The sequence below is a fragment of the Dioscorea cayenensis genome, unplaced genomic scaffold (genome assembly GCF_009730915.1).
Source record: "Dioscorea cayenensis subsp. rotundata cultivar TDr96_F1 unplaced genomic scaffold, TDr96_F1_v2_PseudoChromosome.rev07_lg8_w22 25.fasta BLBR01000223.1, whole genome shotgun sequence".
Classification (NCBI taxonomy): Eukaryota; Viridiplantae; Streptophyta; class Magnoliopsida; order Dioscoreales; family Dioscoreaceae; genus Dioscorea; species Dioscorea cayenensis.
Window position 1 is genome coordinate 28,878 of NW_024086614.1, and position 18,015 is coordinate 46,892.

Sequence of the window (18,015 nt, forward strand, 5' to 3'; positions counted from 1 at the left end):
TTCGAGCTGGATCGTTGATTACGTCGATGATCTACCGGCCGTGGGAGGCGTCTGGCGTAGGGCGCGGGCGCCTGAAGTGGCTTATGGAGGATATTCCTAGCGGCCGCCCGAGTCAGCGAGATAGATCTTGCGGGAAGAAGACCCGACACGAGGGAGTGCATTAAGGGTTGCTCGGTCGCGCTTAACGTCCGGTTTCTGGTGGCCGGAGCGGGGAAGAAAGTCCGTTTCGGCGAGATCCCAAGGATCTTTGTGCTACGATGAAAGTACTACAGGAAGCAGCGGCGGTGAAAGCGAGCTTGTCGTCGCTCGATGGAAAAAGAGGTAATAAATCATGGACGATGTTTAACATAAGTCTTTAATGTTTAAACATTTTTATTTAGCGTTTAACTTTAGTATTTACCGTTTAAAACTTATTACATCTTGGTTTAAATATTTTTGTTCTCCGTTTAATTATATTCTATAACGTTTAAATATATAAACACTATGTTTAAATATAGTTTTTTTATAGTTTAAAAATGAATGATTTATTTGAAATTGTTTGGTTTACATATGTTAGTTTCTGAAAGTGGTTCCGTGAATCTTTGAAGAAAAAAATATTTGTTAGGGCTAGCAAGCGGATGGATGCCATTGCTCAGGGAACCACTTGCTCGAGGCGAGGATGAGAGGCGACCTCTATCGTGCTTGTGGCTGGGCGCAGTTCTCCTACTTCCGACCCCACGCGCGCACGCGTTCCTCGGCCCGGAGAAGCCCTCCCCTACCCCGGCGATTGCGACAACCCCCTACCACGACAGCAGCGGTCCCCGATTGTGGCGGCCCACGACCATGGCGCCCCTCAGGCCGTGGCGGCCCAGCGGTGACATTAGGCGAAGATGTCGCGCAGACTCTTATCTTGAGCGTGCGAGATATTGATGACCAGGGTTTCCTCGACATGCGCTCGTGTTGGTATTTGGAAGGGCGTTCGCAGCCAGTTGCGCCATCCCTCGAAAAAAGCTGAAGCACGGGACGAGCGAGGCGTCGGGATTTGGCGAGCGGCGACATCATCGGGAAGGTCGTTCAAGCCGGTGACGAGTGAAACAATAGCATGACACCATCGGCGGTGATCTTTGTTGTTGAGAAGGACATCGTAGATGATGTGGCCGTTCTTGCATTTGTTGAGAAGATCGTTGACTCTCTTCTCGATGAAATCCTCGACCCGGTGGAGCCAGCTGCCGAGATGCGGCATCGAAAGATGGACACAATCCACGAAGATCAAGAACAAGTTAAGGGTGTGTCTCGAATGATCTTTGTTGTCGTAGCTACGGTTGAGAAGATCGTCGAATCCGTTCTAGTGGCCGTGGCGGTGGCCCGAGCGATGCAGCGACGAGCGAGGACACAATCCCACCATGACAAGAACCATGTAAGGATGTATGCTGCGGTTGATCTTTGTCGCCGTCGTCCCAGCGTCGAAGCCGGACACGATCCCACGACAAGAACAACGATGTAAGGATGTGTCTGCGGTTGATCTTTGTCGCCAGTCGTCCCGCATCGAAGGAAGATCTGCTTGAAGACCCCGACCCAGAAAGCAGCGAGAGAGATGATCGAGGCCCGATCAAAAATTGGACCCGGGACGGCTCGAAAAGCTTTTTATTCGAAGAAGAAGAAATGGGTTGGCACGAGTCGTCTTAACAAATCTGACGAGGAGTTGATGAGGATCTTCCTCAGCTGCTCTATGGACGGAGTAAGTGTAAAGTTTTTTATGATATTGTTTAAAGGTTTTATTATAGTGTTTAACTATTACCTAATAGTGTTTAATACCTTTTATGTTATCATTTAATTTGTCTACTTAACGTTTAATTATATATAATATCATGTAACGATTGATAATATCATTTAAATATTCTGATATGGTCTTATTATATACATTATCGTTTAACCTCGAGCATTTTATCGTGTGGAAGAATGACATGTATCACCTCAGCGACAAATTATACCTGCTTGAGGGGAAGGAGATGGTCAGCTGATGATGTGATGGAGCTTTTCGTATGCATAATACTAAAAAGTCGGCTGACGAGAGCCGTATCCTTACTGAAGCGCGCCTCCGTCACCGAGACCGCTTCTTGCTTGTTTATGTCAAAGTAGGACGGCGCACATAACACGATTATGGCTATGATCGGGGATCTTTGTGCATAGCTGCATAAAGTTCAGATTGTCGTCCTCCGATAATCATGAATGGCCACTTCCATGTACGTACGTCACGGACGATGATAAACAAGAATACGGGCGTTATTCTTCGTATCAGGAATGCGATAAGGGACAGCGTTGGACATGGTAAGTTCTTTAATTATGTCCGATTAATATCATTTTGGTATTTAAATCGGTATTCTAATCTCGACTTGCATATCTCGGCAGTAGGAATCTATTCGACATTTGTGTCGATATGGAGTTCAGCGAGTCGGCGATAGCAAAAGTACCCACTCGTGCGCGACATAGAAACCCCGCGCCAAAAAAACAAGGGAGCGTCGATTCTGCGAGTCTCGTCATGCGGTTTATCGAGCAATTACTTTGGGGTGAGAGATTCTGACTACCATGAGACGGGGCGTTCCTTACCTCAGATTAAGGTATGTTACCCGCATACTTAAGGAGGGAGGCGGTAGGCGTCCGTGACAAAGGGGGTCGTCGCTGGCGGGTTAAATTTTTGTTTTTGAAGAACATGTCCTGTATGTCGAATGTCGATTTTGTTTTCGAATGTAAATCCGGACAAATTCAATTCATTGTTTTCGTGTTCGAAGAGCATGACTTGTATATCTTAATGTAAATTTTTGTTTGTTTTGAATTGTAAAAGCGAGGTTAAATTCCATTCGAGTTTCATTTCATTGTTTAATTTACGTTCTAATTGTGTACATTTCACTTTCATTGTTTAAATATACTATATATCGTTTTAAACTTCGGTTGAAATGTTTCAAATTCTGATGTATCCGTTTAAAAATAACAATGTCTACGTTTAAATACATTCGATTCGTTGTAAAGAGTAAGAGTTTAAATATAGAAAGTTGCCCATCGATACACGATGTTTCCACAGTCAGTCGATCGAGCTTATTTACGATGCCTGAGTCGTGACGGTTTCATTACAAGATCTCGATTGTGGCCGGATCCATGGCGGTAGGCTGCAATGTAACTTCGCGGACATCAAGCGCTTGCGACTCGATCCTCTTTCGTCTAGGCCGCCCGAGTACGCCTTCTCGTCGCGGTGATCGCATGAGCGAAACTCACGATTTCCGTCCGAAGGCACTGTCGTACGTCGGGTATGGGGAATATAGCTTCCTTATCGCCCTGGGTTTGTAATTGTCGGCGGTGAAGTACCCGCTAATAAATCGATGTGCGTTGGTGTGCATGCGTTATTCTTTGCGCAAAGCGTGTTTGCGAGGATACCATAAACTTGCCACCGTCGACATGAACAAGTTACGATGGCGAGATCCGCGAGATTCTTCTGCTTTGGTCGATCGCCCGTAGCGATCGTCGACACTGACGACCAACACGAAGATTTCGGTACATCCTCGACAATGATCTCTACCTTCGAGATGTATGTACGGGCGTAAATGGGTCTCCCGTTTGTTCGCTTATTCAGCATGGGTTACATAACATGCGCATCAACTTGAACACGGCAAATAAGGTTAAACAAAGGCGGTGATGGTTAAATAATTAAGTAAACATGGTTAAACATTATTGTAAATATTTAAGCGAAAGGATTAATATTTAAAAGTCGAGGAAAAAGTTTAATTAAACAAAGATTGAGAATGTTTAAAGGGTAACACTAAATGTTAAGTGTAAACCAACATTCGCGAGACCTTATAAGTCGACCATTTTTAAAGTCGCAGGTAAATGGCGAGCTTCCTTGATCAAGCATTGAGCGACTCCATGACGTTTGAATACATCTCACCCTCAGCGATCACCTCCGAGCGAGATAATTCGACCAATGTGCCATATCCGGGTTATTAATCAACGGTGATGAGCTTGGGTGATGTGGCTGCGATTCATTCGCGGTATCGTCGAAAATCTTTAGCGGTGGATGCCCGCGATGCGGGAAGCATATAGACCCGACACTCCTCCCTCGATGCCTTCCCAAGTCGACATTGGCTTTTCATAAAAATTGGCCTCGAATGTCGAAGGCGGTATGCATGTGGCGAAGAAGGAAGACTCTCGTAATTGCGCTCACTAGGCCCCTTGGACATGTCCCAGAAGCGAAGGTAATTATCTCATGATAATCTCCGTCCTCGTATAAAGGCATCGCCCTAACTTAGATATGAACCCGAGTCGATTGGCGTCGGTCTCGTTGTCGACTATCACGAAGCGGCGTGGAAAAAAACCATTGTTTCCATCTTTCCTGTGGCGCGATGAGTGTACCCCGATATTTTTTCAAGGAGGTGGGTACCATCGAGAAGCAATGACACTGCAAGCCCTCTTGAATCCTGATACCCTGTTGAAAGAAAGAATGCGCGTTTAAAAGCGATCGCAGATCTCTTTCCACGATCGCCATGACTGCTAGGGATTTGTCTCGACCACCTTATCCACATACCAAAGCAAGCGATCAGTGGTCTGGAGATGTCACTGCTAGTCGAGGACCACCCGGGCATGCTCTTTTCCCAACCAAGCACTGCTTGTATGGTATGTGGACACCATGTTCCCATAACATGTCCTTACGAATGTCGATGGCCTTGTCTGAGGGGACGGTCCTTGAGCTTACGAATCACTCGTGCGCTAACCCGTTTTTGGGCGCTTTCGGATGCGGCCTTGAACCTATGCCACCACCCGCAAGTGTGTGAGCGGGTTGATTGTCTTGATTACGAAAAGTATTTTTTTGTTATACTCTTTTTGATGCGTGAAGGCGCTGATGACGACCATCGGCAGCATTCACGATCGCTCGATGTTTTTCGTTCTTTATGAATTTGAAGTCAAAATTCCTTTTTGATTTGCATGATTTCAAAGTACATCCACTGAAATGTTAGACACCGTCAAAAGCGTTGTCGATATCCAGCGAAAGCACTTGGAATGATCGGCGAGGAAGGATGACATCCAGCGCGTCGAGAGTCGCCCCATGGGAATGAGCTGGAGCACTCGCGGAATGCGAATTCACGCTGACACTTGATCGAATGAAAAGATCAATATGTTAAGCGGAGAATATAATGTTTAAGTGATAATGACAATATTTAAGCGTTAAATTAAATACTTAGCGGTTAACTAATAACGTAAGCGACTAGTCTGAAGATTTTTAACTAGTGACGGACATATTTAAACACTAATGACCCCGAACAAGCTGGAGCAATTAAAAGAGAAGGAACTTCTGACGAGTAAAACTCGTTTTCATTAGAGATTCGGCAATGGCACATTTTACGTCTCGACGACAAGATCAACTTCTGACACATTTGAAGATGGAGTGTGCGTGACACATCCATTTGGAAAGTCGACATCGTTTTCTATTAGGGCGAACCGTTTTATATCCATCGGTGTGATGAACTTAACCACGACAATAGAAACTTGAGGACCCCAGTCGGCTCACAAATCTCGATTAACACCAACTCCCAGAAGTGCGAGTAGTGAACATTAGCACTCTTCCCTCCCCAGTTGAATCTAGCAATACCACAAAAACTCTCCATAATATATCGGACGAAAACCAAATCGTACTGAACCAAATGAAATGAAGAACAAAAAAATAAGCCGAAGAAGAAGAAGAAGAAGAAGAAGAAGAAGATGTAAACAACAAGCAGCGGTCGGATAAGCGAAACAAAAAAAGTGCATATATATATATTCTTGTCGCGATGAAGACAAAAAAAAGTGCATAGAGGTTAGACTAGGCGTGATGTGATTGGGCGGTATTTTTTCCCTCCATCCCAAAGGGCGAAAAAAAGTAAAAAAATATATGTCACTTTGTCGCGATGAAGACATATGTATCGTCGCTCGACATGAGTGTCTGTTTAAGCGTCTGAGTATTTTTATGTTTAAATGGGATAGATATAGTGTTTAACATAACGATTACGGTTTAAATAAAAGTCTATATCATGTAAATAATCAGTAAACCGTTTAAATAAAGTTATTTAAGCTGTTTAAAAATATATGTTATTATTTAAATTGAATGCTTTTCAGCTGACATCGCGTTGAAGATGGGTACCTCACGAGGTCATTTGTTTAAACATCTTTTACGTATTTTTCTTAAACACCGTTGTCGTTGTTTAAAGAGTAACTAGAGTATTGTTTAACTTTTTCTATTGTTTACACGTTGTCATTGTTTAAAGAGTAACTTTTTTTCTTAAACACCGTTGTCATTTGTTTAAACATATTTACATATTTTCTATTGTTTACAATAACGTTCTTTTGTTTCCCACATTGTTTTTACTAGGTCTCTGTTTAAATTTCAAAGTTCACATTCAAATAAAGCTTGTTTTCGTTTTATTTATAAAAGATTTACAACATTTACAACATTTACAGCGTCCTCTCGGACTTTGATCACTCGCGACTCGACCCTCGTATATCGAAACAAGTGTACGTACATTCGAATGCTCACGCGGTTGCATAACATGCGCATCAACTTGAACACACTGGCGTCTGACATTAAAAAAAGGTTAAACAAACACATTCGTGAAAAGCGACTATTAATCGATGTGTCGTGAGTGGGACTTAGCGAAGATCACGATAGTTAAACACAGAGCGTAATAGTTGTCTGCTGGCGTAATGTTCTTAAGCGGTATGAGAAAGTCTCAGTGATAAATATCAACCCCAGTCTTAAAGGATGTTTCACGATCTCCCTCCTCTAGAGAATCCTCGCATGATCACGAAAATCACGTGAAAACTTTCTTTTTCTTACCCAAGTCGAAATGCTCAGCTAATTGCTTGCCCGTCGTCCACTGTGAAGAATCCTCTGCGTTCGAGGCGATTATGAGAGCATTTCGACTGGCGAGAAAAGATAGTTTTAACATTGCGTGATTGCGGCTACATATTCTCAAGATAAGGAAGAAGGTTCGCGAAACATCCTTTCGAGATAAAGTGGTTGTCCGTGGGAAGAGGAGGAGGAGGAGGAGGAGGAGGAGGATGATGAGGGCGGCGAGGGTGGTTGTCCGTAGGGGAGGGTTCTTCACAGTTGTTATGGTGTGAATTCCATGGCGGTGACTCTTCGTATTCGAGAAAAAAAGTTAAAGCGCACGATGGCCGAGCATTGGTGATGAGAGCGAGCGGGTGTTCGGGATATTTATGTTACCGTGCGTAAAATTAATGCCGTCGTTAATTCTTATCTGCGGGATCTCATACCTTGCCACTGCCGTGCACGCTGCCAGCAATTCGGATCAAGCGAAAAAAAGATCTCCGTTTCTGCGAGAGACTTTGATAATTTAGCGTTAATATTAATAGTTATACATGTAAAGATAATGTTAAGCGGAGATGGCAAGTATTAAGCGGATATGACAATTATTAAACATATTAGTAATATATTTAAGCGGATAATAGCAAATAGTTAAACATTATTTAAACAATAGTTCTTCTACGTCGTAATACAACTTTACAACCATAAGCGAGAAGGCGACAATGGCACATCTTTGTGCCTCGACAATAAAATCGACTACTGACTCAGTTTTGAAGATGAAGTGCACTTGACAATCCGATGGAAATCAATTTCATTTTCTGTTTGAGAAACCGATTTATATATTTCGGGTATGATAATGAGTAGAACAACAAGATGTAATGCAACTCCTTGGCATTGTCTATCAGAAACCAAGCAGAAAGCCCTTCAAAAGGTTGAACATGATGTTATTTGGCGCTTTCCTTTCCCACCATTTTCAAAGCTAAAAATGGGATTTCACAACATGGACCCATTTGAAGTGAACGGTAGGGGGTAAAAGGGAAGTTAAACACTAACGGAAGGGATGTCTTGGGTGTGTAAAAGTAGGAGGGGGTTTTTGGGAAGTTTTGAAAATTACGAGGGGTGAACAGTAATTTTCCCTAATAATAATAATAATAATTATTATTATTATTATGTCCTAAATAAAGAAATTAATTTTTTTAGATTCATCGGCTGATCACTAGAACATGGAGAACATAAATTTTTATAAATATATAATTTTTTTTAAATAAATATAAATAAATGACAAATTTATTAAAAAATGAAACAACAATACAAAGTAAAAAAATTTAAGTAGGCAAAAGACATTGTCTGTCATCTCAGACTTGTCTAAATAGTCAGAGAGAGTGCCTACTCTTGAATAGCAAATATAATTGTCACTTTATCGCATTGAATTTATTTCAACCAAAAATCACCTAAATGCCAAACCAATAAATTTGTGTAGAAATTAATGTGCGCACATGATTATTGAGAGAAAAATGATATTGTGCCCGGATGGAAGATGAATTAAGAAGTGCAGGGAAAAGATTTATATATATATATATATATATAGAGGATAAATGATTGACTTTATTAAAAAAAGATTATGTTGGAATTTTTTTAATGTTTACATTTGACGTTTGAAACTGACCAAACTTGAAGTGATATGATAGTTTAATGACATCTGATTTATAATTAAAAATATTGCGCATATATTCTAGAATCTCAACTTTGTTGAACAAACTCACACTTTGCATTGGAACAAGCATTTTTTTAGAATATTATAATATAATACGTATATATCATATGAATAAATAATTTTGATATACACATGCTGCAACAAATCATATGAAACAGTACTACACTTACTGTCTCTCTGTTTATGAAGATGATATGAGAATTATATTATATTTTTTTACTTTAAATATAAACTTAAAAAATCTATTACCTAGACTGAACTTTCTTCTTAAACAATTCAGACTTTTGAGTGAGATGGTTGGTGATGATGCAAATCAATTTCAAAGCGTATTCTGGTTAAGGATTTTTTGGCTTTACATTTTGCGGATGTTTGTTGTTTGCAAGAATCCAAATTAGATGAGATTTCGATGTCAATTTGGATGGAGATTGGAGGCTATAGAATTAACAATTTTCATTTTCTGCCTGCGAGGGGTTCCGCAGGTGAAATAATTCTGGGTTGTAATTCTCAGTTAAATTCGGGTTGTCTTGCCAATGTTGGTGCTTTCAGCATTTCTTTTGATTTTTGTTCGATTTTAAGCGGACTCTGTTGGAGATGCACCGCTGTGTATGGACCTAATGCGAGAGCACGTAAAAAGGAGTTCTGGGATGAACTGAGGGGTTGTGCCCCGACTCTTGGTACTCCATGGGTTTTATGTGGTGATTTTAATGCGATTTTCGCATTGGAGGACAAAGCTTCTGGGATACCTAATTTTGAGGATCTGAGGCAAGCTAACGCTTTTCTTCAAAGATTTAGGGATAGGGAGCCGCCGTCGGTGGGAAGACGGTTTACGTGGACTAATGGTCAGGAAGAACCAATCTGGGTCCGGCTTGATCGTTTTATTGTTAATAGTGATTGGGCTGATTAGTTTCCTAGAATGCTCCAAAATTGCCTCCCTAGGTTAGGATCGGATCATGTTCCAATCCGTCTTGAAGTGGGATTACATGTGACTACTCCTAGGCAATTCAGGTTCGAATTGGCTTGGTCAACGGCTGACGGTTTTAAGGATTTGGTAAATCAATGGTGGTCGGCCCCTACACTGATGGGATGTGGGGCGTTCATTCTGTCAAAAAAATTGGCCTTGTTACGGGAGAAATTGCGACATTGGGCTAAGTTTAATTTTGGCTCTATTAAACTCAAAAAGCTTACACTTTTGTATGAGTTAGAAGAGCTGGACATTGTTAAGGAATCTCGACGTCTCTCTCCGGCTGAGGCTAGCAAGGATGTAAAAATTCAAGAGAAACTGGGGGAGATTCGTGTTCAGGAGGATATCTATTGGAAGCAAAGATCTAGATTGCAATGGCTTAAAGAAGGTGACGAGAACACAAAGTTTTTTCACGCTATTGCAAACGGGCGTAAAAACCGGAATTTCATTCCAAGGATAACAACAGGTGATGGGGTCTTTACTGATCCTAAGGACATTGGTAGCATCTTTGTTGCTAAGTTTGGTCAATTGTTTGGGAGAAAAAGAGAGTTCCGTTGTAAGATTGATTTTGCGGTGCTGTTGGAGAACAAACCGTCGGTTGATTTATCTGCGTTGGACCGGCAGTTCACCTTAGATGAGATCAAGGATGCGGTCTTTGGGCTTGGTGGCAACAAAGCACCAGGACCGGACGGTTTTCCTATACAATTCTTCAAGAACCATTGGGATACGATAAAAGGAGATCTTCTGAAGCTTTGCGAGGACTTTTATTCTGAGTGCGCTAACCTTAAGAGGATCAATTGGGCATATATTGCCCTCATACCCAAAGTTCCCTATCCTGACGAGATGGGTGATTACCGACCCATTAGTCTTATAAACTCCTCTCTGAAAATCATCTCAAAATTACTTGCAACTAGACTGGGAAGGGTGATGGGCCAGTTAGTTGACAAGTCACAAGCGGCTTTTATAAAGAGGAGGCATATTTTGGATAACATTGCTACAGCGGAAGAATTGATATTTAGTATGCAAAAACGGAAGCTGTCGGGGCATATATTGAAGGTGGATTTTGTAAAGGCATTTGATACTGTGGACTGGGACTTTCTCTTGGATCTGCTTGCTGCCAGAGGTTTTCGGGAAAGATGGGTGAGTTGGGTCAAAACTATTTTGACATCTTCTAAGGCTTCCATTCTTGTCAATGGATCACAGAAAGGGTATATCCGTTATCAGAGGGGTCTTCGCCAGGGAGATCTGCTATCACCTCTACTGTTTGTCATGGTAACGGATGTACTGTGTGATATGTTTTCACGTGCCCTGCACTCTAGGGTTCTCGTGGGTGTCCCTCTTGGTGAGTTGGGTAATATGTGTAATTTACACTACGCGGACGACTTGCTTATTTTAACGACAGGAGGCCTGGAGGACCTTCGTATTGTTAAGCTTATTCTTTTTGTCTTCCAAGGGATGTCTGGACTTGAAGTTAATTTTTCCAAGACTTGCCTGTATCCAAGTTCTGGGGGTAGGCTCCCTTGTTTTGCTGCTGGGGCCACGTTAAATTGTGAGGTTGGGAAATTACCGGTGACCTACCTTGGGGTCCCTATTTCTGGGAGACGTCCCTGTAGATAGGCGTGGGAAGGCCTTATTGAAAAAGTGAGTAGGAGATTGTCCTCTTGGAAAGCGACGCAATTGTCGCTGGGAGGTCGTCTCACACTTTTAAATTCTGTTCTCTCGGCGCTGCCAACCTACTGGATGTCTCTGTTTAGGTTGCCTTGCTGGGTTATCAAAAAGATTGATCGTTTGAGGAGAGATTTTCTGTGGTGTGGCCCTGATCTCAAGCATGGGTGTAGGTTAGTGAGCTGGAGAAATCTTTGTCGTGCTAAGGATCAGGGGGGTTGGGGTATTCTGAACATTAGCAATTTCAACCAAGCTCTGTTTGGGAAATGGTGGTGGAAATTCGCAACGGATCAAAATTGGAGTGGGGCAGCGGTATTCCATTTTAACTACGGGTCTGTTATTGATAATTGGAAGTTATACCCCAGGCGGCCCAGGAGGATCTCATTTTTTTGGAAAGGGGTGATTGGTAATTTACCTGCATTGCGGAGTTGTATTAGTCACATTGCTCACAACGGTGAGGATATCCTCTTTTGGCAGGATATGTGGATTAACGATAGGGCCCCGAGATACCTGTGGCCAGAGTTGTTTCGCGATTGTTAAAACCATATGAGCACGCTCAAGGAATCGGTACACTTACTTGACGTAGCACCTTTCTCGAATTGTTCTGAGTTGAGACTGGTAAAGGATCGATTGGTTGCTATGGAGGTTATTAACACGGACAAGAAATGGTGGTCGCTAACTTCGAATGGGGTATTCTCGGTGAAATCGTTCTATAATTTTCTTAATGATGGAGGTCTTCGTTGTCCAATTGCTAGATGGTTCTGGCGTGGGTGGTGCTCTAAGAAAGTCAACCTCTTCAATTGGCTAGCTTGGAAAAACAAGATTCTCACTCTTGAAAATCTTGAGATTAGAAGGTGTAATAAGCTGCCTACGGCAACTTGTGTCATGTGTCTTGAAGGAGTTGAATCTGTTGATCACCTTTTCCTTCACTGCCCTTTCGCTAGTGCTGTGTGGGATTTTTTTGTTCGCTTGCTTCATCTACCTGATATCCCGTTGACACTGGATCTTATTTGGGGGTGTTGGCGCTCCCATGTAAGGCCGTCATGTAGGTCAATTGGGGATTGGGTGGTTAAAGCTATTGTGTGGAATATTTGGCTTGCCAGAAATAATCGTATTTTCAATGACAAATTTGTGCCTGCTAGTACCATTATTTTGAAATGTAATCGCCTGATTATCTCATAGTATTCAGCAGTGTCGGAAAATGGCAAGGAAAAACTTGAAGATTCTGTTTCCACTATTCGACACAGTTTGGAGATGCAGGTACAGCAATCAGGACAGGCTAGCGTTGACTTGCCGGCCGAGGAGGAGAGAGATCAGTATACTGGCTAGATCGACTTAAACTGGTGGGGTCTGGGCTGGGTTTCAGCTGTGCGGGTGTTCTCGTCTCTGTTGTAGCTTTGTAGTAGGCTTGGGCCTCCTTTTGTGTTATCTGTTTTGTTAACTTGTACCACATCTAGTGGTCGGTTGTATCCTCTTTTTAGTAATTGAAGTGGTTTATCCACCTTTTAAAATATATATATATATATATATATATATATATATTAATATTTATGCACCCTTAAATATCTGAAAAAAAAAACATATATATATATTTTATAGGCATTCGTTATGTGATAAATGTCACAAAATGATGTTTATTTGGTCATAAATTTATATATATATATATATATATATATATATATATATATATATATATATATATATATTTTATAAACATTCGTTATGTGATAAATGTCACAAAATGATGTTTATTTGGTCATAAATTTTTTGTTTGTGGCATATCCAGTTTACTAACAAACAATTATTAATTTAATTATAAAAATTATTGATATAAAGATATATTCAACTAAATAAATAGATTTGTATAGCAACATGAATAACTATCAAATTTCTAATAAAGCAAATATTTCATGTAGTTTTACCTGAAAGTTGATCTACGTGAATGAAGATTGAAAAATGATTGATTATAACATCTTCATTGGTCTTAATGCATAATTCAAATTAGGTGCTAGTAATAAATGATTTAGGCTAACAATAATCATTATAAACTACTTGAAAGTTACTAAAGATGGTTAATTTGTAAAAAAAAAAAGTATATATGGGTCTAAATTATTGAGAGGAATTATCTATCAAATAGTCTATGCACATGCCCACATTATCAATAAACACACTTAATTAAAATAAATATATTTTAAAAAATAATGATAGCTTGATTCCAAAGTTAGGTCATGAAAATAAATCATGCCAACCTTGCAACTAATAGTTAAACATACATAAATTTCATGGAGGAAGAATTTTGCTAGGAACACAATACATTTGAAAATTCCCAAGAATAGATAACCTCAATATTTGCTTTGGCACATAAAATATATTTTATAACTAATTTTGCAATTAGTTAATTAATAGAATTTTTTATAAATTTTAGATTACTAACAAACTTTAACGGAACCTCTTAATTATGTGAATTAATTAAAATAGAAAAATAAAAAAAGACCGGAGTAAGTAAATAAAATAAAATAAATAATGAGTTTGTAAGTTATTTTTAAAGTTTTTTATGGTATCCATTGTTTTCTTCATTTCTAAAAACTATTTAAATCATTAATTATTCAAGCAATAATTGATAGTGAACTTGATGAAAAATTCTATTTCATTAGATTAAGACATTAACGGTTATAAAGTGAACGAGAAGATCAATTAAATGTAGCACTAAAAGTAAGTTTGTTTTCGTGATGATTTGTTGGGTAAAAAAATGGTAGGATCAGGGCAACAAAGCATCATGTCTAAGATACTAATATTGGATTATTAACCTTAATATTATTCAAATTATTATTTTAATTAAATAACCTCAATATTTTTTTTTGGCATATAAATATATTTTATAACTAATTTAGTTGGAATTTCATTATTTTCTTCTGTTTAAAATCAAGAGTTCCCATTCAAAGACTTGTCTAAAATTCTATTTGAAAAATAGTATACTATAAAAGATATAAAAAAATGATAACGTGTATGAATATAGATGATGTTTCTTAAAAAAAAAAAGAAAAACCCTAAATGGTCCCTGTACTTATGTCACTTTGCCATTTTAGTCCTTTTACTCAGAAATGCTCCCAAGTAGTCCCTCTACTCTTGAAAATGTGTCTACTTAGTCTTTTAAGGCTTGAAAATAACCTAACTAGTTTCTGTATTAGAGGGGCTAGTTGGGAAGAGAGTAAGAGTAAAAGGACTAAATTGATCAATTTTTCAAAAACAGAGAGACTAGTTGAGAGCATTTCTGAGTAGAGGGATTAAAAGGGCAGAGTGATCTAAGTAGAAGGACCATTTAGGTTATTTTACTAAAAAAAGAAAAAAAATTCTCAAAATTTTTAATTGATCTTATTTATGCTCTAAGAGTGATGGCATTAAAAGCTCACACCATTCCTTTCATGAAAAGATCATTGCTTTCATCAGACTTCACATTGGCTATGGTTTCAATGGTTTTATTCATTGTCACATCCTCACCTACATTAACTATTTCATGCCTTACCAATTAATATCCACCTTGCTTTAAACATACATTCACTTCATCCTTAATAAAACACAGACCATTAAAATAACTAACCCATTTTGCATTATCTATGTATTATTATATAATTCTTGTTACAATATGCTACTCAAATCAATTTTTGTTCTTTATTATTTTAATATATATATAATCATCAATTTATTTGACTCTTGATACAATTCACCCCTAAAAGTCCTTAAGTGGTTGAATATTGTGCTCCACCTCAAGTGGTAACTCATTGAGTCAATGGCATTATGACACAGTTCATTCACGCCTCCATTAATGCTGTACTTAGCTTTGATCCAATTAATGTTCCCACTATGTTCACATGGTTCACACCCATGCGGTTGGTAGAAGTAATTAATCAAACACAAGTTGGCCTTTAGCCTTTTGGAAAAAAACACATAAAACATAGCAATGGTTTCCTTATCTAATTATATTATAATTTATATAATTTTTTTCTTTTTAAAAATATCAATTCCCTTGTCTTGCCACTGGTTCATTTTCATGTTCCTGTCGAAGTGGTTGATTTGAACCCAATACAAATAAAATAAAAATATAGATAAATTAAAATATTAAGTCTCCGGGTATTTGTGTCCGTATTCCATTTATGCAAGTCTTTGTTAAACAATATGCATTATGTGATGCATGAAAAATATCGCCCATTAAATAAGAATCATCAACCTATTAATTTTTCTCACAATAGGTACAACAGTACTGAAAAAATATACATACAAAAATAAGCATGAAAATCACTGCCATTTAAATAGAAAAAGTCATGCAAAATGGTTGGGATAGGGAGCCTTTCTTTAATCGCCATGAAGTTGTAGTTTTTGATCCTGCTATTTATTTCAAGAATATTAGTGAGATTGAAATCATATTATATTGTATTTTATTATTTATTTATTTATTTAATAAAATAAATAAGACACTATTTACATTATTCACTATAAATAAAAAACAAATTGACTTTCTAACCTCCCAAACTCCCATGTAAACTCACATATGGGGTTTTCACACCTAACCATTGAGTTATAACAAATTTAACTAAACTCATATTTTATATCTTAGTCAGCCATCACCTCCTCAGTGATTATAAATCAAATTGTCACCTCCATAAAATTGACAATTAATTAATTAAAAATGCATAAATTGTCTCCTCTATATAGTTGTCAACTCTATGTAATTTTTATCATATATTTCTCGTAATCCATTTATTTTTTTAATTTTTATAAATATAAATGAGTAATTTAAAAAAAAAATTCCCCAAATCCTAAGCTTTGACAAGTGAAAGAGAATCACTCCCATTTTGATTATTTGGTGGCCAGAAGTTTATCTTAAAATCATGAAACCAATTATCCAAATGTGTTTTTATTTATTTACTATTATTTTTAGCTTTAAGTTTATTATCAAAATTTAAATATAAAATAATTTATGTTAACAATATAAATAAAAACATTATTAATATTCAATTATAAATTTATTAAAAGAACACCAATAAAGTATATCCAATTTGCAGAAAGAGCTATATAACTATATATATTCTTTTTGAATAAATATGAACAACTATCCAACCCTTAATTAATATATGAGAAAGTAACAGCTTTATGGAGAAGTATGATGAATCCTCCGCATGTGATCTAGTTGAAGAAAGATGGGCAGAGACATTGGATGAGGCCGAATTGCAAGGAGATTTTAAATGAAGAAGGAAACATGATTAATGATGGGGAGGAGAGCTCCTATTGTGACCCCTCAAAACCACAGGATGCTTTTAATCCTCCACCAAATTTTAAGTGGGCTTTTCTTCACGGTTTTTGGACCATTGTCCCAATTATGTTCTCAACTGATATCACTGCTGGATCAGTTAATGACTCTGGGTCCGACCCACTTGATCATATTGAGCCATGGGTGGGTGATCATCAGGATAATGACTTTCAAGGCATTGAAACCCATGGGGACAAAGAATCTGAACATGAGACCTATAGCTCTGACAACAGACATACTGATGACTCTGAGACAGACTTTGAGGAGAAAGTTCGCAGATTGCTGCTCAGTGGTCAAGCTGATGACCCTAATCAGGGCACAAGAAGGAGTGAACACAAGGAAAAAGCCCTCTTCCAGATGGAATGAGGAAGCGGGTTTTGTTTCACAGCCACCTCGTTCAGTAAAGAAGAAAGGGAACTCTACCTCACCCTCAGAAGGTGCTGCTTCCAACCCCTTCTTATTTCTGAATGGAATGATACTCAATTGCTTAAATATTGCAATGCATGTGGTATTTCTTTCACATATTCGTATGCTTGAATCAACTCGTTCGGTCACCTTAGGTGATGGGGAGAGGACCATATTGTTGAGGTCCTCCCCAGAGAAAAATTAGTGTCTTTATGAACATTATTAATTGGAATGTGCGTGGACTAGGACTACCATCTAAATGTTTCCTAGTTAAAGACTTTCTCACACTTCATCATGTGGACATTTGTTGCTTATAAGAGTCAAAGTTGAGTAGTGTGGACATATCCATGTGGAGATCCATCGGGGGGGTCTCGTCTTGACCATTTTGCTTTCCTACCCGCCCTGGGCTCTGCGGGAGGAATTATTGTGGGTTGGAATAATTTGCTATTTGAGGGTAAAGTGCTTCATGTTGGCTCGTTTTGCCTTTCTGTCGAATTTAAAAATAGGACAAACAATATTACCTAGGTGTGCACTTCTGTCTATGGGCCTAACGCTAGGAACATGAAACAAAGTTTTTGTAATGAAATTCGATCCCATCAACCTGGTGTGGGTTTACCTTGGGTCATATGTGGGGATTTTAACTCGATTTTTGCTTCTTCTGATAAGTTGAGTGGGGTCGCTAATCGCGAGGACATTAGATTGGTACAAGCTTTTTTATGTGACCTCCAATTTATGGAACCCCCGTTCAATGGAAATCGGTTTACTTGGACCAATGGTCAATCAAATCCGATTTGGGTTAAGCTTGATCGATTTTTAATTAACACTCTCTGGATCACGTTATTCCGCAAGGTCTTACAAAACTGCCTGCCCAGGCTGGGATCTGATCATGTCCCGATTAGACTAGAAGTGGGGTTTCATTTGCCTTTTCGTAGATCTTTTCGTTTTGAGCAAGCATGGTGTTTGATTGATAATTTTGATATGCTCATCCAGGAGTGGTGGAATTCTCTTCACCTCTGTGGGTGTGGGGCCTTCATCTTAGCTAAGAAGATCACTCGATTAAGGGAGAATCTTAAAACCTGGGCAAAATTTGAGTTCGGATCCATCAAGCTAAAAAAGCTTGGGCTTTTACATGAGATGGA